This window comes from Schistocerca nitens, chromosome 5 (genome assembly GCF_023898315.1).
Source record: "Schistocerca nitens isolate TAMUIC-IGC-003100 chromosome 5, iqSchNite1.1, whole genome shotgun sequence".
NCBI lineage: Eukaryota > Metazoa > Arthropoda > Insecta > Orthoptera > Acrididae > Schistocerca > Schistocerca nitens.
Genome location: NC_064618.1, coordinates 862,770,151 through 862,794,369, shown reverse-complemented (window position 1 = coordinate 862,794,369; position 24,219 = coordinate 862,770,151). Strand labels below are relative to the sequence as shown.

Below are 24,219 nucleotides of genomic sequence, written 5' to 3'. Positions count from 1 at the left end.
GCGACTATCGGTATGTCACGAACACATGTCAGGCGCATTGAGAGACTTTTAGTGTCCCCTAAAATATCTAGAACATAAAAAATGTATCGCCAAATCGTTTCTTGGAGTAGCCCGTTGGTAATTAGCTATTTCCACAGTAAAAAATTGTTGTATGTACTTGATGTGTTTCCTTCTTTATATATAGGGGAAAAAAGTCACATCTAGGGGTGTCGCGAAAGTTCGAAGCGCACTTTGGTGTGTCCCAAAGGAAAAAAGATTGAGAAACGTTGGTTAATAGGCAACGCCACATGGTAACAGGTACATTATTGTCAATGCAATTCTGTACCAATTCTTTATTACGTGTTTGTTGCTAGTTTCTAATTCTAGGACTTGTTATTAAAATAGTGCCGTTAGCTTTTCCAATTTGTATAATGCTTCAGTATTACTAATTTGTAAAAACGTTTCATTCAAAAACTAAAAATTTTAGCTCTGTTTCTGTGTCAAACTAATGTGCCTGGTTTTTACCCCGTTATTACTAAAAAGTGAAAAAAAAAAAGCAAACTGTTATAGCCGAGACCAAACAAAAACCGAAAAATACTGATTACTCAGAACTAAAATAACGGTATCGATTTTGACAAGTTGCTTTTTCCCGTCCCTAGCACGAGGCAGTGTTGCTGATGTGTAGCCAGCCACGCCAGACAAGGCGCTACACTTAGCTACGAAATAGGTGTCTCGCGGGGTAGCCGCGCCGTCTGGGCGCCTTGCCACGGTTCAAAATGGTCAACTGGCTCTGAGTACTATGGGACTTAACATCTGTGGTCATCAGTCCCCCAGAACTTAGAACTACTTAAACCTAACTAACCTAAGGACATCACACACATCCGTGCCCGAGGCAGGATTCGAACCTGTGACTCTAGCGGTCACGCGGTTCCAGACTGAAGCGCCTAGAACCGCACGGCCACACCGGCCGGCTTGCCACGGTTCGCGCGTCTTTCCCCGTCGGAGGTTCGACTCCTCCCTCAGGCATAGATGTGTGTGTTGTCCTTAGCGTAAGTTTGTTTAAGTAGTGTGTAAACCTAGGGACGGATGATCTCAGCAGTTTGGTGCCATAGGAATTTACCACAAATTTCCAAATTTTACTAAACAGCCTACATAGAGGCCAGGTGGCGCTCGAGAAATAACTGAGATTGACTGGCGGCTGGCCCCTATCACTTCTATGACAAAGTAATTTTAATTGGAATACAGTGCATTTATTTTGGCTGTCAACAATTTTCTGTCTGATCGGGATACACACAGCCTCATTGGGCGTTGACAAACACCTGCGAGTGACAACACGTGGGTGTAGTACAAGGGAATATTCATAAAGCTGGCGCTATGACCAGCATAACCCCAATTATAAACATAAGGCTGACAGTTATTGAACTATATGAAACAAAATCGTCATAATTCCTGAAAGGTATGCGTTAGAGCATTCAAACGGCACGATTGGCCACGGGCCATGATGAGAATTGGTATGTCCACGTGTCTTGTTGTAGTCGGCCATTCGCACCTGAAAATGTCACGGTACAGCGTGCCACAGCGAAGGCCTTGCGAAGGCCTACTATGCGACCAATAAGAGCCCAACTGCGGCTCTAAGGACGTTTGCCACCGAGTTCAAGCTGAAGACAACAGGTCCAAGTGTACTAACAATTAAGAATTTCATTCGCAAGTTTGAGAGAACGGGTAGTGTTCGTGGTGATGGTGTTTTGGTGATGTCGGTCGGCCGGCCGGTGTGGCCGAGCGGTTCTATGCGCTTCAGTCTGGAACCGCGCGACCGGTACGGTCGCAGGTTCGAATCCTGCCTCGGGCATGGATGTGTGTGATGTCCTTAGGTTAACTAGGTTTAAGTAGTTCTAAGTTCGAGGGGACTTATGACCTCAGCAGTTGAGTCCCATAGTACTCAGAGCCATTTGAACCATTTTATGTCGGTCGCCCAAAACGGGTCAAAACGCCTGAAAACATCGCGAAGTCAGGTGCTGTTCTTGAAACCAGCCCCATGAAATCGATCAAACGGGCTGCATAATAGGAGGAAATTAACCGGGAGACAGTGCGACGAACTGTTGTTGAAGACCTGCATCTCTTCCCATACAAAATTCAAACCCATCAGCCATTAAGCTCCAGGACCTGGAACAGCGGTTGTGTTTCGCCAAAACCAGTGTCCACAGAACTGACGAACAGGACTTTGATGTGATTATGGTTTGGTTTAGCGACGAGGATCACTTTCATTTTGATGAGTTCGTCAATAAGCAAAATTGGCGCATTTCGGGGACTGAGGATCCGCATTTCGGGATGTAGAAGTATCTTAACCGTCAACGGATGACTGTGTGGTCTGCAGTTTCCATTCACAGAATAGTCTGTGCGATATTCCTCGATGGCGTGGTGACTACCGAACGGTACGTAAAGGTTTTGGAAGATGATTTCATACCCATTATACAAAGTGGCCCTGATTTCGACAAGATGTAGTTCATGCAAGACGGAGCTCGACCCCATTCAAGCAGGAGAGTGTTGGATGTCGTGGGGAAGCACTTTAGGGACCGCATTCTGGCTCTGGGGTACCCAGAGGGCACTGCAATGGGCCTCGACTGGACGGCCCATTTTCCGGATCTGAACATATGCGATTCCTTTTTGTGTGGCTATATTAAAGACAAGGTGTACATCAATAACTCCAAAACTACTGCTGAGCTGAAAACAGCCATTCAGAAGGTCATCGACAACATCGATGTTCCGACACTTCAGCGGGTCTTGTAGAATTTCGCTATTCCTCTGTGTCACATCACCGCCAATGATGGCTGGGATATCGAACACGTCATAATCTAAATACGAACACCTATGGTGACAGAATGAGATTTTCACTCTGCAGCGGAGTGTGCGCTGATATGAAACTTCCTGGCAGATTAAAACTGTGTGCAGGAGAGCTTCTGTAAAGTTTGGAAGGTAGGAGACGAGGTACTGGCAGAAGTAAAGCTGTGAGGACCTGGCGTGAGTCGTGCTTCGGTAGCTCAGATGGTAGAGCACTTGCCCGCGAAAGGCAAAGGTCCCGAGTTCGAGTCTCGGTCGGTGCACACAGTTTTAATCTGCCAGGAAGTTTCACCTATGGTGACGTTCAGATGTTGAATGAAGTATGTGCACGTCGTAGTTTGTAACTAATTCTCGTTTCCTTTTACACAGTTCAATAATTGTCAACCTGTACCAGTGTGACTTCTTCGTGACAGTGCATTAGAGCTTTATAAAAGTACGTCAATTAGCTATTCAGAAAGGCAATGAATAATCCTGCCTCAGCCACTGCTACGACGGTTTTGTTTACATATTCACTCGACCAGTTATGTGAGTGAACAAATTTTAAGGCCGTAACACTGGCTTTGGAAAGACTGTCTTCTTGAACTACTGCAAATGCGAATTTTGATAAATATCGCCAAAAGAACGCTTTCAGTCGAATGTGTTATGAGCTCAAAGCATTTTCATGCTCAGGGCACATGTTTCTCGGTTTCATTCAAATTTTTCATAAGTTGTGTGGGAACTGTCAATGGGTAACATTCACTGTAGACACAGCTTTTGTCAGTGGCCAACTAAACCATGAATTAATAACGAATTTTCATTTTCCGCCTTATCATTTTCTCAATATGGGAAAATTTGTATACGAGTCACAGAGGTCTTTATTTTTATGTTCATATTTGGAGGCAAATTATAATTTTTTGTGATTGTCTCCACCCTACACAACTCTAACGGTCCATATGGTGACAATAACTCGCTGTACTACGGAAGATAGGTTGGAGAAAATCAGAAAGACTGTAATTTGCCTCAAAATAACAACATGAAAATAAGGAACTCAAAGACTTTTCTCAAAAACGGGATAAATCAACTTGATAAAGTGAGCTCCTAACCAAAGAGATACTCCATAGGGTGTTTCCTTAACTTAAATCTTCTTCACCAATGGTTTTCTGTTATGTTTCAGTCTAATGTTGAGCCGTTGGGTTTGACAGGACACAGAACAAGCAGCCCACATACCACGACTCCGCTTGTCGAACGAGTCGAGTAGTCAGCGCATTTTCATCAGTTATTTAGGGCGTAACTATTGTTACTGGACGAACGTTTGTTCAGCAACTGTAAGTCCGTCGCCTAGAAGTAGCGTCTCTGACTAGTAATCAGAACGTCCTGAGTCCCAGGGTTCCAACCTCGTCACTGCTAAAACTTTGAATAAAAATCGTCAGCAATGCAGCCGAAGACTTCCGGCATAAGAAGTCAGCCTCGTTCTGCCAACGGCCTTGTCAAAGGGGGGCAGAGGAGCGGACAGAGGTTCAGGGCACTCTCTTATCGTTGGGGTAGGAAACTGCCCCTAAAGGCGGAAGAATCAGCAATGATCAACGGCATGAGGATGCAGAAGGCAATGGAAACCACTGCATTAAAGACACGTAACGTGTATCCACAGGACATGTGGCCTGTAATTGAAAAAGTCCCATGATGATCTCTCCATTGGCAAACGATTCGGGAACAGTCCCCCATTCGGATCTCTGCAGACTGCAAGGGGGAAGTGACCATGAGAAAAATACTGAATAACCAACGAAACGATAACGTTTTACGAGTCGGAGCGTCGAATGTCAGAAGTTTCAACGTGACAGGGAAGCTACAAAATCTGAAAAGGGAAATGCAAAGGCTCAATCTAGATATAGTGCGGGTCTGCGTAGTGAAACAAGACAAGCTTTTCTTATCAGACGAGTGTAGGGTAATATCAACAGCCGTAGAAAATGGTATAACGGGAGTAGGATTCATCATGAACAGGAAGGTACGCAGTAAATTACCGTGAACAGTTCAGCGAATGGGTTGTTCTCGTCAGAATCGACAGCAAACCAAAATCGAAAACATTATTTCTGGTATACGTACCGTCGTCGGCAGCAGAAAATGAAGAGAGAGAGAAAGTATATGAAGATACTGAAAGGGTAAACTCAGTGTGTAAAAGTAGATGAAAGTGTAATAGTAAGGGGGGACTGGGATGCGGTTGTAGGAGAAAGAGTACAAGAAAGGTTTACGGGATATTATGGGCTTGGTAACACACTCAGGTGACGGAAGTCATGTATACCTCCTCATATAGTGTCGAACCTTCTTCTGCTCGGCGTAGTGTAGCAGTTCGACGTGATGTGAACTGAACAAATCGGAAGTCCCCTGCAGAAATACTGTGCCATGCCTCTACAGACGTCCATAGCTGCGAAAGTGTTGTCGTTGCAGGATTTGTGCACAAACCGAACCCTCGATCATGTTCCTTAAACATTTGATGTCGGGAGATATGGATGGCCAAATAGTTCGCTCGAAAGGTCCAGAATGTTCTTGAAACCAGTCCCGAACAACTGAAGCCTAGGGACATGACGCATTGTCATCCTTAAGAATTCCATCGTTGTTCGGATTCATTTCAATGGCTGTAAATGTTCTCTAGTTAGCCGAATATAACCGTTTCCAGTCAATGGTCGGCACGGAGGATCCTGTTCATTCCATGCAGTTCTCCGCTTCACCTCTAACGATGTACTGGCAGTATGAATTAAGAAACACCCTGAGTCACAAAATTTCGTGTTTTGTTAAATATTCGGTGGCTTTTGGACCCTGTGGGTTTTTCATCAGATGTAAATCGTCTTAATGTTTCATTTCTTTTTCCTCTTGAATGAGGAGTAATGCATTTTCCTGTCATGAAAACGTTTGATGTTCGGTTATGAATTTCATAAGTCAGATGCAGAAATAATATTCGAAACAGTGGAAAAATAAACGGTGTAAACTTACCACACAATCCAAGAAAAGCGTTTTTAAATTTTTAATACAACTATACATTAGTTTCTCCATTCTGTTCACGCATATAACTTCATCCAAGAGGCAAATTTGTATACATATTTTTGTAAAAACTTTACATATATTGTTAAACATGGTTTGATGAAGGATGAATTTATTCGTTGTGCCAGAGATCTGATTATTAAAGAATTGACGAATGCAGGGAATAATTTTAGAATAGGTCCTAAAAATTACAAAAATAACTTTGGCTTGCGAAATCTGTCTGTTCATTTAACATAGATTCTAGATTTTTTGATTTTATAGAGATATGTCTCTAGTCGCTGTAACAGATTTAAGGTCTAATTATTGCCTTCATTGTACAGTATTATCAAACTGTTTTGTAGACTGGTGATGATATGTTTCATTTCGAACATATGCTGTGCAGTAACTGATTTTTCGAAGCTATTGCGTCTAAAACCATGTAAGTGTTCTTGATAACGGGTTTTGAAGCTTTGCCTGTTTTCCACAGATAGGCTGGACAACTGGGGCATGATATTATGCACAAGCCACTGCTGTTGAATTTTTGTGTACTTGATTTTATGTCATGGACGAGTAAATTTCCTAACTTGCCATTAGTTGAAAACGCAATTTTTTTTTTTTTTTTTTTTTTTTTTTTTTTTTTTTTTTTTTTTTTTGCCGTGCGGTCTTGGGCGCCTAGCCACGGTTCGCGCGGGTACCACCCTCGCACCTCTCTCGGGCATGGGTGTGTTGTCGTTAGTTTAAGTTCGATTAAGTAGTGTGTAAGCCTAGGGACCGATGACCTCAGCAGTTTGGTCCCATAGAAACATACCACAAATTACCGATTACCAAATTTCCGTTTGTCTTTTCTTTTTTCTTTGTTTTGATCATGCCATCCCACCACACAAAAATATGCTGCATTTAGGTCCATGCTACACAGATTACACTCTCTTGATTTAGAAGAAAAAGCCTTATAAATTAGCAATTTAGTCAGACAAAGACACAAAAGAAAGACAACAAATGGCCACATACCTGGGCACTATATCAGAAGAAACAGCAAACCTTTTCAGATAAACAACTTCTTCATCTCAAATTAGCACTTTTAACCTACGTCCTCAATTATTTGCTGAATGTATTCCAATCTCTGTCTTCCCCTACAGTTTTTGTCCTCTACGGCCCTCTCTAGTGAAGTGGAAGTTATTCCCCGATGCCTTAAGAGATGTTCTATCATTCAGTTGAATGATCAGTCTTTCCCACATATTCCTTTCCTTTCCGATTCTGCGCAGAACTTCCTCATTCCTTACACTATCGGTCCATCCAGTTTTGAATAATCGTCTCCAGCACCACATCTCAAACGCTTCGATTCTCTTCTGTTCCGGTTTCCCCACAGTCCGTGTTTTACTACCATACTATGCTGTGTTCCAAACGTACAGGTACGTTCTCGAAATTTCTTCCTCAATTTAAGCTCTATGTTTTGTACTAGTAGACCACTCTTGACCAGGATGCTCTTTTTGCCAGTGTTGGTCTGCTTTTTATGTCCTCCTTGCTCCACCCGTCATTGGTTATTTTGCTGATTAGGATGCAGAATCCCCTAACTTTCTGATGTTAACTTACTAGCAGATCTCATTTCCGTTACTTCTCATAACTTTCGTCTTTCTTCAATCTAACCTCAGTCCATATTCTGTACTCATTAGACTGTTTATTTCGTTCAGCAGATCCTGTAATTTTTTTTCATTTTTATTGAGGATAGCAATGTCATCAGCTAATCTTATCATTGACATCCTTTCTCTTTGAATTCTAATTCCACTCCAGATTTTTTTTTCGTTATTTTTTCTTCAATGTATAGATTGAACAGTAGGGGCGAAAGACTACATCCCTGTCGTACACCCTTGTTAACATGAGAACTTCGTACTCGGTTTTCCACTCTTATTATTGCCTCTTGGCTCTTGTACATGTTGTATATTATCCGTCGATCCCTGTATTTTACCCCTACTTTCCTCAGCATTCGAACGTCTGGTACCATTTTCCATTGTCGAACGCTTTTTCCAGGTCATCAAATCCTGTGAGTGTGTCTTAATTTTTCTCTAGTCTTACTTCCAATACCAACCGCAACGTCACAACTGCCATTCGGTGCCGTTCCCTTTCCTAAAACCGAACTCATCGTCATCTAACACATTTTCTTTTCCATTCTTCTGTGTATTATTATAGACAGCAACTTGGATGCATGAGCTGGTAAGCTGACTGTGCGATAATTCTCGCTCTTGTCAGCTCTTCCAGCCTTCGGCATTGTAAGGAAGTTACTTTTGCGAAAGTCATATGGTACGTAGCCAGATTCATACTTTCTACACACTTGTGTAATTAGTCGTGGTTGCCACTTTCCCTAATCATTTTAGAAATTCTGTGGGAATGTTATCTATTCCTTCTGCCTTATTTGGTCTCATGTCCTCCAAAGCTATATTAAATTCTGATTCTAATACTGGATCCATTAGCCTTTGTACATCGACTCCTTTTTCTTATTATATCACGTCATCAGGCAAGGCTTCGCCCTCACAGAGACCTTCAATGTACTCTTTCCACCTATTAGCTCTCTCCCCTGCATTTAACAGTGGAAATCCCATTGCACTCTTAATGCTACCGCCCAAGCTTTTAGTTTCACCGAAGGTTGTTTTCACTTTTCTATGTGCCAAGTCAGTTCTTCCGAAAATCACTTCTTTTCAGATTTCTTCACATTTTTCATGCAGCCAGTTCGCTTCAGCTTCCCTGCACTTCCTGTTTATTTCATTCTTAAGTGACTTATTCCTGACTGATCTTCACTGAACATTTCTGAACTTTCTTCTTTCGTCGATCAGCTGAAGTACTTCTTTGCAGTTACGTTGCTTGTACCTACGCTTTTCTTTTCAGCTTCTGTTATTGCCGTTCTCAGAGATGTTCGTTCCTCTTCAGCTGAACTCCCTATTGAGCTGTTCGTTATCGCAGTATCTGCAGCCTCAGCGACCTTCGAGCGTATTTCTTTCTTCCTTGGTAGATCCGTATCCCACTTCTTTGCGTACTGATTGTTCCTGACTGGTATCTTAAACCTCAGCCTACCCCATAACGTTACTAGATTTAGATCTGTATCTATATGTGCTCCTGGGTACGACTTACAATCCAGAATCTCGTAATCCGCCCGATCATAATGTAATCTAACTGAAATCTTCCGGTATCTCCCGGCCGTTTCCAAGTGTAGCTTCTCCTCTAGTGATTCTTGAACAGAGTATTCGCTAATACAGGGTGATTCAAAAAGAATACCACAACTTTAGGAATTTAAAACTCTGCAACGACAAAAGGCAGAGCTAAGCACTATCTGTCGGCGAATTAAGGGAGCTATAAAATTTCATTTAGTTGTAAATTTGTTCGCTTGAGGCGCTGTTGACTAGGCGTCAGCGTCAGTTGATGCTAAGATGGCGACCGCTCAACAGAAAGCTTTTTGTGTTATTGAGTACGGCAGAAGTGAATCGACGACAGTTGTTCAGCGTGCATTTCGAACGAAGTATGGTGTTAAACCTCCTGATAGGTGGTGTATTAAACGTTGGTATAAACTGTTTACAGAGAATGGGTGTTTGTGCAAAGGGAAAAGTTCTGGACGGCCGAGAACGAGTGATGAAAATGTAGCACGCATCCAGCAAGCATTTGTTCGCAGCCCAGGAAAATCGACTCGCAGAGCTAACAGAGAGCTGCAAATTCCACAATCAACTGTATGGAGAGTCCTACGAAAAAGGTTAGTTATGAAACCTGAACGTCAACTACCCGAGGCGATGGATCGGCCGCCAGGCAGCCCGTGACACAGCACTTCATCACTGGCCTCCAAGAAGCCGTGATCTTACCCCCTGCGATTTTTTCTTATGGGGGTATGTTAACGATATGGTGTTTCGGCCACCTCTCCCAGCCACCATTGATGATTTGAAACGAGAAATAACAGCAGCTATCCAAACTGTTACGCCTGATATGCTACAGAGAGTGTGGAACGAGTTGGAGTATCGGGTTGATATTGCTCGTATGTCTGGAGGGGGCCATATTGAACATCTCTGAACTTGTTTTTGAGTGAAAAAAAAACCTTTTTAAATACTCTTTGTAATGATGTATAACAGAAGGTTATATTATGTTTCTTTCATTAAACACACATTTTTAAAGTTGTGGTATTCTTTTTGAATCACCCTGTACTAGCTGCATTGTATTCCACAATTCAGTTAGTCTTTCTCCTCTCTCATTCCTACACTGAGTTTACAGAAGTCATTGGATAGCGATATGCACAAATACAGATGACATTTGGATTGACAGAGGTGCCATTTGTACTCGGGTGATTCACTTGAACCGGTTTCCGACATCATTTAGGGCGTACGACGGGAATTAGCATACACCGAAAGAGGTACGGTGGCTGGAGCTAGAGGCGTGGGACATTCCTCTCCGGAGACCGTTACGTAATTCGTTATTCCGAAATCCACGGTGTCAAGAGTGTGCCGATAATACCAAGCCGATACCTCTCAAGACCCAAGTTTTTGTTTGAAATATCAGCTGTAATTGCGGAGCGCTGCATATCCAGAAGAAGGCCACTGTAACGTTGGTTTCTCCGTAACAGTCTTTTACGCTATGACGCGTTACGACACTCAGAGAACTTCTTTGTCAACTGTTCAGCCCTTAGTCGGGGATTTGTAAAAGGAAGCAGTTATTAATACACTCCTGGAAATTGAAATAAGAACACCGTGAATTCATTGTCCCAGGAAGGGGAAACTTTATTGACACATTCCTGGGGTCAGATACATCACATGATCACACTGACAGAACCACAGGCACATAGACACAGGCAACAGAGCATGCACAATGTCGGCACTAGTACAGTGTATATCCACCTTTCGCAGCAATGCAGGCTGCTATTCTCCCATGGAGACGATCGTAGAGATGCTGGATGTAGTCCTGTGGAACGGCTTGCCATGCCATTTCCACCTGGCGCCTCAGTTGGACCAGCGTTCGTGCTGGACGTGCAGACCGCGTGAGACGACACTTCATCCAGTCCCAAACATGCTCAATGGGGGACAGATCCGGAGATCTTGCTGGCCAGGGTAGTTGACTTACACCTTCTAGAGCACATTGGGTGGCACGGGATACATGCGGACGTGCATTGTCCTGTTGGAACAGCAAGTTCCCTTGCCGGTCTAGGAATGGTAGAACGATGGGTTCGATGACGATTTGGATGTACCGTGCACTATTCAGTGTCCCCTCGACGATCACCAGTGGTGTACGGCCAGTGTAGGAGATCGCTCCCCACACCGTGCTGCCGGGTGTTGGCCCTGTGTGCCTCGGTCGTATGCAGTCCTGATTGTGGCGCTCACCTGCACGGCGCCAAACACGCATACGACCATCATTGGCACCAAGGCAGAAGCGACTCTCATCGCTGAAGACGACACGTCTCCATTCGTCCCTCCATTCACGCCTGTCGCGACACCACTGGAGGCGGGCTGCACGATGTTGGGGCGTGAGCGGAAGACGGCCTAACGGTGTGCGGGACCGTAGCCCAGCTTCATGGAGACGGTTGCGAATGGTCCTCGCCGATACCCCAGGAGCAACAGTGTCCCTAATTTGCTGGGAAGTGGCGGTGCGGTCCCCTACGGCACTGCGTGGGATCCTACGGTCTTGGCGTGCATCCGTGCGTCGCTGCGGTCCGGTCCCAGGTCGACGGGCACGTGCACCTTCCGCCGACCACTGGCGACAACATCGATGTACTGTGGAGACCTCACGCCCCACGTGTTGAGCAATTCGGCGGTACGTCCACCCGGCCTCCCGCATGCCCACTATACGCCCTCGCTCAAAGTCCGTCAACTGTACATACGGTTCACGTCCACGCTGTCGCGGCATGCTATCAGTGTTAAAGACTTTTTTTTTTTCACTAGCTGCTTATATTTTATGACCCACCGTCTAATTTATTATGGTGGGTCGTATATTGCCACTTAGCCGCTGTGACTGGGTCCGGGGTCCGCAGTGACTGAAAGTAACGCCACGCCGGCTCCCGTCCCCACTCACACCGTTGCCCGTGTCCCGCCACGTGGAGGCGGGCTCTGTTTAGATCCATTTGATATCTTTTCTTTTTGTGCAGCATTAGAAAAACTTATAACTAATACAAAATCAAGTAAGATATTAATAAACAAAACGAAATTATATATTTAGAAAGAAGGAAGGAAGAGAACTGAATAGAGAAGTTATAGGTATAATATGGCAGTGTTAAAGACTGCGATGGAGCTCCGTATGCCACGGCAAACTGGCTGACACTAACGGCGGCGGTGCACAAATGCTGCGCAGCTAGCGCCATTCGACGGCCAACACCGCGGTTCCTGGTGTGTCCGCTGTGCCGTGCGTGTGATCATTGCTTGTACAGCCCTCTCGCAGTGTCCGGAGCAAGTATGGTGGGTCTGACACACCGGTGTCAATGTGTTCTTTTTTCCATTTCCAGGAGTGTAGTTGTGAGTGTGCGATGTGCATTATTTGTGGTGCTGTTTATTTTACAGTCACGGCACGCGTATCACAATACAGTTACATTGCAAAATCAGTGTCCAAGCGCAATCCATAACACAATAACTTTTCACAATATAATGGCAGTTGAGCCAAAAATAATATAGACTGATTACAAAATTTTGTTCATGGCTCCTCGTGCAGAGACCGTGAATAGTTAAAATTGAAAGAAAAACAGCCCTCGGTCACTATTTTTAACGAATTGACCAGGTCTCAACACTGCCAGGAGCGCCTTCCTCAGAATTTAAATCAAAGAATGGCCTATAACATGCTCACAGAATTATGACTAAAATCGTATGAAGCAGAGAATAAGTATAGAATCATCGTGAAAGACTGGCAGTACTTATATATCATTTAAAAAATAATAAATATGCCAAAAGGGCATCAGTCACAAAGATATTTGAGATAAAATTGTGATGGCGAGCCACTAAGGGCTGCTCGTTACTTACGCGGTTACAGGTTGCAAATGGACTGATTAATGTAGAACGAAAACCTGAGCTGAACGTGTCGAAGTTACACATTCTCCGTAGTGCGAATCTTGGTACACATCATGCTGCGTTGCCGATCATTTCAGGACTGCTCATATTGCTATCTATTGGCGGTAGGCCAACCTAATGTTTGGGGTGTGGCCGCAGGGCAGCGCCGTCTGCAGGCACGGGAATACGCAGGCAGATGCTCCACCAAGGTGCAGTTAACTGCGATGAACCAGAATTACGTCACTGATGACGTGTCCGTGGCGAGCTGGCTGTTCACCCTCCATTGGCGATTGGGGCCTTGGTGGGTAGAAGAAGCCCTCATTTGAGGACTCTTCGTGCTCCTTCATCTTAGAGACTGGACAAATAAACAAGAGAGAAACGTTATAATGGCGGTTTTAATGTGTTCTATGTAGTCGACGCCCGTTTGAGTACAAAGAAGAGAGCTTTCAGCACATAGGCACGTGAAACAGAAATCACCATCTTTGGGAGGTTCCACTCGCGCGTCACGTTGGCTTGCAAGTTAGTTACGTCGCAAAAAAATTAACCCTTCATGTGAATGTCCACTCTTTGACACTTTGTGGCAGGTTCGTACTGATAAGACCAAGTCTTATCACGCATCGTATTTTTTTTTTTTTTTTTTTTTTGATGAAGAACTTTCCGCATTTTGCATTACAATTAAATCGCTGCAAGCGTCCAAGAGCCGTTTCCTTCCTCTCGTCGTGGGGAGCTGAAGTTCACGGAAACATTGCATAGAGTTTTCCATTCTTCAAAACATTCGGCAGAATGTCTTGAACATCTAATTTTGAGATATTACTCCACTGTGATTTTTAACATAACATCGGTGACATACTACGGGCACACCTCCGCTATTCAACACTGCCCGCTCACAACTGACTTGTCGAACGCGCACCTGTTGTTTGGAGTTGTTAGTTCAAGCTGTAACCGCAGTTACTACTCTGACATCGCTTACCCGCCGGGAAAAAAATCGGTCTCGGAACTTTTTGGCCTGACGTTGCATAGTTGCCCCTGCACAGCTGCTGGCATTCGACCAGATCGCTTTTGACCTAGTTTTCTCAACCAGCTCCTCCCTTCCAGACGCCTAGGGGTCCGTACTGTCAACACTGTCCTTGGTTGACGGCCGTGTAACGAATCTATGGGATTTTATCTTTGCCCGGAATGGTTCTGTAACATAAAAAAAGAATTTGTACCGTTTTCGGTGACGTTTTAGCTACTTAATGGTAGAAGTAAACCTGTGAGGAGAGGTCGTGAGTCGTGCTTGGGTAATTCAGTAGGTAGAGCACTTGCCTGCGAAAGGTAAAGGCCCTGAGGTTGAGTATCGGTCAGGTATACAGTTTTAATCTGCTAGAAAGTTTCATATCAGCGCACACTCCGCTGCAAAGTGAAATTCTCTTTCTGCATGTCTTAGCTATCACGAATTTGCTATCTGTGCTATGAAAGACAGTTAGCTATTGCCTTGATGGATGGGGCGGGGGTGATTAAAAGTGCATATTTTGTCGGCAAAATTGCTAGAATTGATGGGAGATGAATTGTGTGCTATATTCTGGGAAACAAATATAGTAGACAAACTTTCGATTGTGAAAATCTTTGATAAGGTCTCTATGATAGCGTTAGCGGTAGTGTTGAATGTTTATTTGGCGGCATCTTTACCCCGATGAATTAAACTGACTGCGTGTAAAGTCGTAACTGATTGGCTGTCATGGCTCCTCTGGATTTGTCAATGTTAAAATTAAAAAAAAAAAAAAATCTGTGTAAGGTCCAGCCTGACTTTGTGCTCAAGTGTGGCACTAATAAAACCTTGGTGCAATACAAATGGATAGGGACAGCGTATATAACAGACGAGATTTCGTTTTCTCTTTATCCAATAGATACTTTTGTGTACGAATGCCTAAACATCTTAGCCGGTCTGTGTGGCCGAGCAGTTCTAGGCGCTACAGTCTGGAACCGCGCGACCGCTACGGTCGCAGGTTCAAATCCTGCCTCGGACATGGATGTGTGTGATGCCCTTAGGTTAGTTAGGTTTAAGTAGTTCTAAGTTCTAGGGGACTGATGACCTCAGAAGTTAAGTCCCATAGTGCTCAGAGCCATTTGAACCATTTGAACCTAAACATCTTTGCTGAAGATGTTGAGCGATAGTGACAGAATGTCGGGTGGTGAGTGTTGTGACAACACCTTGTACAGCTTTTGTATGTTTCTGACGAAAAAAAGGGGATAATTCAGATAATTTTACAATGCTTCGGATCGTAAGAGGAAATCGACGATACTAAGATCGTCATTGAGATGGAACACCCAAGTCCTTGTTTGTCTTATTCCATAACTGAACTCATTGAAAGTTGAAGTTTATCATTGGTATCAAATATATTTGATAATAATTACAAGTGATAATGAAGAAGTCCCATCCCTGTAATCATTGTGCTCTTCGCTGTTAAAAGCCATTATGCACTCCAAATTTTCTAATTGATGGTTTATCATCAGTCCAAAACGTGATATTTTGCACAATATTAATAAATGTCGAATCTGTATATCATATATCATAGCAAATTCGTATTTTTCAATTTTCGTATGGTTAAGCTGAACTGGAACTCCGTAACTGTCGTCCACTGCAACTCATATGTTTGAAATTTTGCTCAAAGTTACCCGCAACCTTCCTCTGTAATTTTCCTATCAGGAACGTCGACACAAATTCAGACTGACGGCTGCTCTAGTTCCTGAGAGTTAGGCAACCCCTACGACACCCCTTAGATCGTCTTTGCCTGCCTTCAGGCGCTAGAGCTGCCGCGAAGCTGAATTGATGTCGAAGTTTCTCATACGTACATTAATGTACATCTAACGTGGTCACCAAAGGTGCGTGGATGGCAGCGACGGTTTTACCTAACTGGAGGGGGGGGGGAGGGATCTTATAGGTATTCACTGACGTTTTATTTACGCACATATTAATATTGCACCCTCCTGCCCACCCTCCCCCTGCAAGCCAGAGGATAGCTCGAAACAGGAGGGCTGAAAAAGCATAAACACCATTTGCTGCTTCGCATCACGTTCAGATTACGTCGAATGGATTTGAACGATCCCTTGTGGTTCCATCGTGTATACCAGAGGAATAACTGCGGTTTCACTAAGCTCGAAAGGGACCAGACCGTGTTCTATAGTGTCACAGCCCCACAATGTCGTTGGAGACTGACTACAATGCCGTCATGCTGCCCATCGCACTGTGAACCGTCATTTTCGGCCGCGAAAGGGAATCGACGCCCTAAGGGAAGGGGTGGTTTAATCGAAACCCATTATGCCTCCCCCTGAGCACTTTTCGTGTCGACTCTCAGCGTTGGTGTGACTGAAATGTTTTCCTCGGCCACCCATGAGGAAAACGCGTGATTTCATCACTATGTGTCGTGGTTTTGTTCTCCACTGCCGGGGCATCAAAATAATGGGTCATGTGTGGATAAGATGCGTCTGGCGAATTGGGCCAATTGTGGTGAAATTTGGTTGCAATGTGACGTCATTCACACAGCTTAGAGCCGACATGAACTCCTGAGTTGTGGTCTTCTTTTACGCCTGTGTCGACGCCTTGCTGTCTAAAGCATCGCTGAGCCCGAGGACGACGTTGCAGTGCGCCAAGCTTTAGCACCATCGCAGAGGAGGGCTGTCAGGCACCTCCGAGTCAAATTTCAAGCATACCCGTCGCCATGGGAGAAGATTACTGTGTTTCGATAACGTGATCCTTTAATTTTGTTGTGCACTGTATATTTATGTTCACCTGTACCAATACCTACCCCATCAACTGCTATATCTCCATTTAATGTCACGTGTTTCCGTTGTGTGAATGTAGGATACCCCTTTAGGGCGAAAGTTATGTTGCTGTTGTTGTGGTCTTCAGTCCTGAGACTGGTTTGATGCAGCTCTCCATGTTACTCTATCCTGTGGAAGCTTCTTCATCTCCCAGTACCTACTGCAACCTACATCCTTCTGAATCTGCTTAGTGTATTGATCTCTTGGTCTCCCTCTACGATTTTTACCCTCCACGCTGCCCTCCAATGCTAAATTTGTGATCCCTTGATGCCTTAGAACATGTCCTACCAACCGATCCCTTCTTCTAGTCAAGTTGTGCCACAAACTTCTCTTCTCCCCAATCCTATTCAGTACCTCCTCATTAGTTACGTGATCTACCCACCTTATCTTCAGCATTCTTCTGTAGCACCACATTTCGATAGCTTCTATTCTCTTCTTGTCCAAACTGGTTATCGTCCATGTTTCACTTCCATACATGGCTACACTCCATACAAATATTTTTAGAAACGACTTCCTGACACTTAAATCTATACTCGATGTTAACAAATTTCTCTTCTTCAGAAACGATTTCCTTGCCATTGCCAGTCTACATTTTATATCCCCTCTACTTCGACCATCATCAGTTATTTTACTCCCTAAATAGCAAAACTCCTTTACTACTTTAAGTGTCTCATTTCCTAATCTAATCCCCTCAGCATCACCCGATTTAATTTGACTACATTCCATTATCCTCGTTTTGCTTTTGTTGATATTCATCTTATATCCTCCTTTCAAGACACTGTCTATTCCGTTCAACTGCTCTTCCAAGTCCTTTGCTGTCTCTGACAGAATTACAATGTCATCGGCGAACCTCAAAGTTTTTACTTCTTCTCCATGAATTTTAATACCTACTCCGAATTTTTCTTTTGTTTCCTTTACTGCTTGCTCAATATACAGATTGAATAACATCGGGGAGAGGCTACAACCCTGTCTCACTCCTTTCCCAACCACTGCTTCCCTTTCATGCCCCTCGACTCTTATAACTGCCATCTGGTTTCTGTACAAATTGTAAATAGCCTTTCGCTCCCTGTATTTTACCCCTGCCACCTTCAGAATTTGAAAGAGAGTATTCCAGTTAACGTTGTCAAAAGCTTTCTCTAAGTCTACAAATGCTAGAAATGTAGGTTTGCCTTTTCTTAATCTTTCGTCTAAGATAAGTCGTAAGGTTAGTATTGCCTCTCGTGTTCCAACATTTCTACGGAATCCAAACTGACCTTCCCCGAGGTCCGCTTCTACCAGTTTTTCCATTCGTCTGTAAAGAATTCGCGTTAGTATTTTGCAGCTGTGACTTATTAAACTGATAGTTCGGTAATTTTCACATCTGTCAACACCTGCCTTTTTTGGGGTTGGAATTATTATATTCTTCTTGAAGTCTGTGGGTATTTCGCCTGTCTCATACGCGAAAGTTATATGATGGGTATATATGATATGATATATGATATGATATATGAAGTTATATGATGGGTATATAGTTGGAGCACAAATGGCCACTAAGTTGCTATAGTAGTTTACCTCGCCTAAAAATGCTTTCAGTTCCATTGGTTTTGCATCTGGTAACGCTTCAATTGCTTGCAGTCAGAAACCCATAGATCTGATGCATTTCGTACAGAGTACAACTGAAAGATATTCTGCCTGTTCTTGGAGTACCATTGCTTAGTTGCGTTTCTAATATACCACATTAATCTTAATAAATGAAGTCCTGAGGTTATTCAAATGATCTTTCTAGTTGACCCCTGTCAAGATAAGGTCACTGAGATTATTTACAGACAGATTATTTACAGTCAGTACCAAGACTAACTTATCTGTGCACCGTTCAATCTTTCGACCAACTTTGTTGTATGGGAGCGAAAGCTCGGTGGATTCAGGTTACCTTATCAATAAGGTTGAGGTTACGGATGTGAAAGTAGCTAGGATGATTTCAGGTACTAGTAGATGGGAACAATGGCAGGAGGGTGTCCACAATGAGGAAATCAAAGAAAAACTGGGAATGAACTCTATAGATGTAGCAGTCAGGGCGAACAGGCTTAGATGGTGGGGTCATGTTAGACGCATGGGAGAAACAAGGTTACCCAAGAGACACAAGGATTCAGCAGTACAGGGTAGGAGGATTCTGGATAGACCAAGGAGAAGGTACCTGGATTCAGTTAAGAATGATTTTGAAGTAATACGCTTAACATCAGAAGAGGCACCAATGTTAGCACTGAATGGGGGATAATGGAGGAATTTCATAAGGGGGACTATGCTCCAGACTGAACGCTGAAAGGCATAATCAGTCTTAAATGATGATGATGATGATGATGATGATGTAACACTGTTTTAAAAGTCTGAAAATTATGTCCGAAACGCAAAAAGGTTTACGTTTACATCGATTATCACAGTGTTTTCTTCAAGTTATTTTCCGTCTATAAAAGATATTTGAACTCTGAAAATCATGCGTTAGGGGGGAAGGGAAGACTGAATATAATGCGTCATTAGAGCAATAGAATAGATAGACGTTTTTGCAAATCATTGGGACCGACTTGAGGTTAAGTGCAGGATAACATTATGGGCCTCAAATTAATTACTGTACGTAATCTGTGATACTTCTCAAAGATGCCACAATATATATTTTACAATGCGCCAGAAAATGTAATGTTTATATTCGGCAGTATCTAAATACGTAAAATGTATTCAGTCTTGGCAAGAAGTGCGATGTTTATCGTATTTTCCACACATGTCCTTCATTATTGTGAACTCTAAGGCATGTGTCAAGGGAGAGAGGGAAGATAATGTACACTAGGAAAACATAATCGTTAGCAATTATTGCAAATGACTGGGACCTACTTCAAGTTAAGCACAAGAAAAATGTTGTAAGGCTCAAAATAATTACCTTACCTGAGCTGTGATTCTTATGCAAAACATGTCACAACTTCCTAAAATGAGCCAGAAAATGTAATGTATATATTACAATATATCTAAATAAGTGAAGCGTATTCAGTCTGATAATGTGTACTATTATCACCTGTTGTTGTTGTGGTCTTTGCCGGCCGAAGTGGCCGTGCGGTTAAAGGCGCTACAGTCTGGAACCGCAAGACCGCTACGGTCGCAGGTTCGAATCCTGCCTCGGGCATGGGTGTTTGTGATGTCCTTAGGTTAGTTAGGTTTAACTAGTTCTAAGTTCTAGGGGACTAATGACCTCAGCAGTTGAGTCCCATAGTGCTCAGAGCCATTTGAACCATTTTTTTGTTGTGGTCTTTAGTCCTGAGACTGGTTTGATGCAGCTCTCCATGCTACTCTATCCTGTGCAAGCTTCTTCATCTCCCAGTACCTACTGCAACCTACATCCTTCTGAATCTGCTTAGTGTATTCATCTCTTGGTCTCCCTCTACGATTTTTACCCTCCACGCTGCCTTCCAATACTAAATTGGTGATCCCTTGATGCCTCAGAACATGTCATCACCTAATATTTTTTTAATCACCGGTTTAGGAGGAATGCGTAGATAAAGCATCACAAGAAAAAACTACGCTTGATGAAAATAATTACAAACAAGCTTGTGCTGCATTTGGAACTGTGCGTCGCTAAAAAACATGTCGTCAGGTACACCGACATCTATTAAAGGTACCACTTCACAAGGACTACACGAAATTCTTAGCAAGGAAGGAATAAGGTGTCCGATTTTAGGAAGGAATAAGTTGTTTTATTACGATATGTCACCGATATATCACTTAAAATGCGGAACGAGCTAGATAGTTTTCTAGTTAATTACCTCAATTTTTACCACAGTTTTTAATAGATTTGGAAAATTCTAGAGTTTCATACACCTTTAAGTATAGTTTGTATGCTGCGCAAAATTCATCGAAGAATATCTATAACTTATGAAGAAAAGTGCAACTATAGCATCAAATGCAGCCATTAGTAAGTGAAAAAATGATGAAATTTCGCTCGTAAAAAAAAGTTATGTTGTTATATTATCGAACTTCACTGCAACGAGTGTGATCCTGAATCCTTCCTGGTGATTCTTACAAAGTTTTATGAATTTATTTGTAAAAGTATAGACACTGGAAATTAAAATGTCCTGAGATGCCTCTCCTGCTCCAAGTCGGCCTGTTTGACGTCCTACCCCCTTAACGTAAATTATACTAAGGAAAAACACACACAACCATGCCCGAGGGAGGACTCGAACCTCCTCTGGGACCAGCCGCACAGTGATGGACGTACTCACGTAGGTTGTAGACCCGCTGGGAGGCTTATCCCAGAGTGCTTTCATCCACGTCACACAGGTCCCACCCCAGGCTTCATGGTGTTTGAGCCATCAGTTACAACGCGTGGTCACTTTTGATGTTTCTGCAGGTTAAAGTAACCAGTGACCACTGCACTGAACTGCTTGATCATCCAGTGTTACTGTCATTTCTACGACAGGAAGGTCAAGTGCTTTCTCAGTAGGACAATACATGTACACATACGGGTGCTGCGATACAGTGGCGTACAAAAACTGCCCTGACCAACAATATCACCAGATCTCTCGATAACTGAAAACGTACTGGGTGTACCAAGCGAGGTTGCGTAGTCCTGATTTAGGTTTTCCGTGATTTTCCTAAATCGCTTCAGACGAATGCCGGGATGGTTCCTTTGAAAGGGCAAAGTCGACTTCCTTCCCTAATATGCTGGGACCGATGACCGCTCTGTTTGGTCCCCCCCCCCCCCCCCCCCCAATCAACCAGCCAACCAGCCAGCCAGCGTACTGGGTACAGTGAACTCTTTCCCTGGAGCCTACGAGAACCATTGCCGACTTGCAACAAAAAGTCCTAGGTGCTTTCAGTAATCTATCGCAGGATGTCGTTCTGCACTTTTATTACCGTTTGCATGAAAGAATACGTGCCTGCACTGTCGCCAGAGGGTGCTACACTGCGTACTGGTGCGACTGTTTGGGTACCCATCACTGTGACATGTGTGATTTATTTCGCCTGAATTTGTTATCATATACTCCTAAGTTATGAACTGCCTGTCACTCACTTATCATTAAAATGACCTCGTCCATGAGCGTCGCGCATTTTTTTTTTTTTCCGGCAGCGTGTTTTGAAATGGAGTGAGTCCGCTGAACCCGTGAATTGTAACAACTACAGCGAAATCAGAAAACCACTCATGATTCCTGGAACAAACGATATGAAAGAGTGGGCTATCTAGAGTATTTTCAGCAGAAAGGAAGTTGTGTTGTAGCGTTCGTATTTGTATTTGTTCAGGCTTACGGTCGCAGATGCTTTACGCGATAACGCTAGCACAGCGGGGACTATCTCAAAGGGCACCGCCCGGAGCATGTGGCATTTGGCCGGACTGTGAGTGTGGGTGGGCAGAGAGAGAGAGAGAGAGAGAGAGAGAGAGAGAGACAGAGAGAGAGAGAGAGAGGGCCTCTTATCTGGGTTTGTTCAGCTGAGCCGCCGTTCAGAGGCCGCCAGCGTTGCCCACTTCCGTCTCACCTGTGCCCGAAGCCCATTCCGATTTATTGAACGCACAACTTCGTTTTTGATGGACCAATTCTCTTTCTTATTAAAGGGCTGATGGGGGAGAGCTCATATTCGCTACACGTCAGTTGTTGTTTTGAATCTGCATTCTTGTGGTCAGGCATCAAAGCCACCCAGAAAGAAATTCCTTATCTGTGCTCTAGAGACAATCTGATCTGAGCTGGGTGGGTGAGGCGATATGCATTCTACGGTTTTTAATAAAGCTGTACTCGGATTAAAATTACTTTGTGATTGACAGGTTGCAGTGGCGTGAACAGGGATGGTGGTTGTCGCTTAAACAACTGGCTTTCGGTTACACGGGTTCGTTTCGTGTCCAGTTTAACGAAACCGCTCAAACTAACCAGTTTCCCAAGTAACCGATTTTCGTTTCTTTTTTTGTTGCTATAATTTCCAGTAATAAACTTCTCTCTCTTCTCAGCTATCACAGGCCCAGTAGACCACGCGCTGCATCAACGGTCTGCTTCCGCCGCCTCCTATCTCTCGCAGCCTCTCTCCACCCTGCGTAAATTCCTAATTCTGCGATGTCCTTCTCTTGTGTCATCTTTCCACCTAGTACGGGGTCAGCCCAATGGTCTTGTTGCCTGGAGAGTTCCCTCAAATGCTTTCTTTGTGATTCTGTTGTTTTCCATTCTAGCCACATGTCCAGCCCATTGCAGTCTCCTCCTTTTTAATTTCTGGATGATAGTTGGTTGCTTCATTAACCGATAAATTTCATTGTTCTTTCGAATTCTACATACACCATTCTCCAACACAGGTCCCCAGATTTTTCTCATTACTTTTCTTTCGAAAACATTCAGTTTTTCTCTTTCATTCTTTGTAAGCTTCCAGCTTTCTGAACAGTACAGTACTATGGGTCAGATGATAGTGTTGTATATCTTCATCTTTGTGGTGATTGACAAAGCTTTACTTTTGAGTGGGTTGCTTAGTGAGTACTGACATCTTGACCCTGAGTCTATTCTGTCGTTTATATCCATTGTTATGATATTTTTACTGTTGAAACATGATACAAGGTATTTAAACTGGAAAACTTTTCTGAATTTAGAATGCTTGTCAGTTTCAAAGTAAGGATTTGGTTTTATGACTCGACTTAATTCCATGTATTCGGTTTTCTCTTGGTTAATCAAAAGCCCCATTTTGCTTGCACCGTGCCTGAGAGATCTGTACATGTCTTTCAGTTCTTCTTCAGTTTCACTCAGCAAAGCTATATCGTCTCCATAAGCCAAGAGTTTTACTTCACTGTTTTCGAATCGGAGACCATTGTATAGATGTAAATTACTCTCCCGTAATATCGTAGACTTACAAAAAAAAGACTTAAACATTCTAATAAAAGTGAAGGAGATCTCGATCGATATGGGGCCGAGGCTGCGGCAGAAGTCGGTCTCATTGTCTCCGCCAAAGACTGCGAAAGTGGAGGCGATGAAAGCGAAAGGTCACAAGTTGGTGGCTTTTCTGATTCGTCGCTTTTGAATGGATCAATTTCTCACCCTGGAGCAATTAATGATGCAGCTATATTCAGTTTATAGCAAGTCAATAAAATTATACGTATAAAAAGAAAATTTACGTTCTCTTCCAAGGAAAACTGTGGAATCAGTACTTTTAGGTTTTTGTTTGGTCTCCGCTATAACAGCTTGTTTCTTTTTTTCATTTTTTAGTAATAACAGGGTAAAAACGAGGAACATCACTTTTACACAGCAACAGAGCTAAATTTTTTTTCTGTTGTGCCCCCTCGCGTCTTTTTGTCTTTTAAAGCAAATGGAGAACTGTATTTAACTGCTGTCCTACTTCATAAAATACTTCCAAACTAGGCGGGGTACCATTCTACACCACAACTGATCTCTATTAACGACAGCGAGAAACTGAAGAGGTGACCAGTGTAGTACACCGCTAGTACGCACCTACCGCCTAATACAAAGTGGAGATTCTCAACTACTGTGCAGCGACTATCGGTATGTCACGAACACATGTCAGGCGCATTGAGAGACTTTTAGTGTCCCCTAAAATATCTAGAACATAAAAAATGTATCGCCACATCGTTTCTTGGAGTAGCCCGTTGGTAATTAGCTATTTCCACAGTACAAAA

The 24,219-nt window shown here is 43.3% G+C and overlaps 1 non-coding gene across 1 annotated transcript; it reads left to right on the top strand.

Moving 5' to 3' along the window:
- The first annotated feature begins 3,006 nt into the window (after positions 1-3,006).
- On the top strand, positions 3,007-3,080 carry Trnas-cga (transfer RNA serine (anticodon CGA)). The gene has a single exon. It is a non-coding gene; the product is annotated as a tRNA-Ser (tRNA).
- The last annotated feature ends 21,139 nt before the right edge of the window (positions 3,081-24,219 follow it).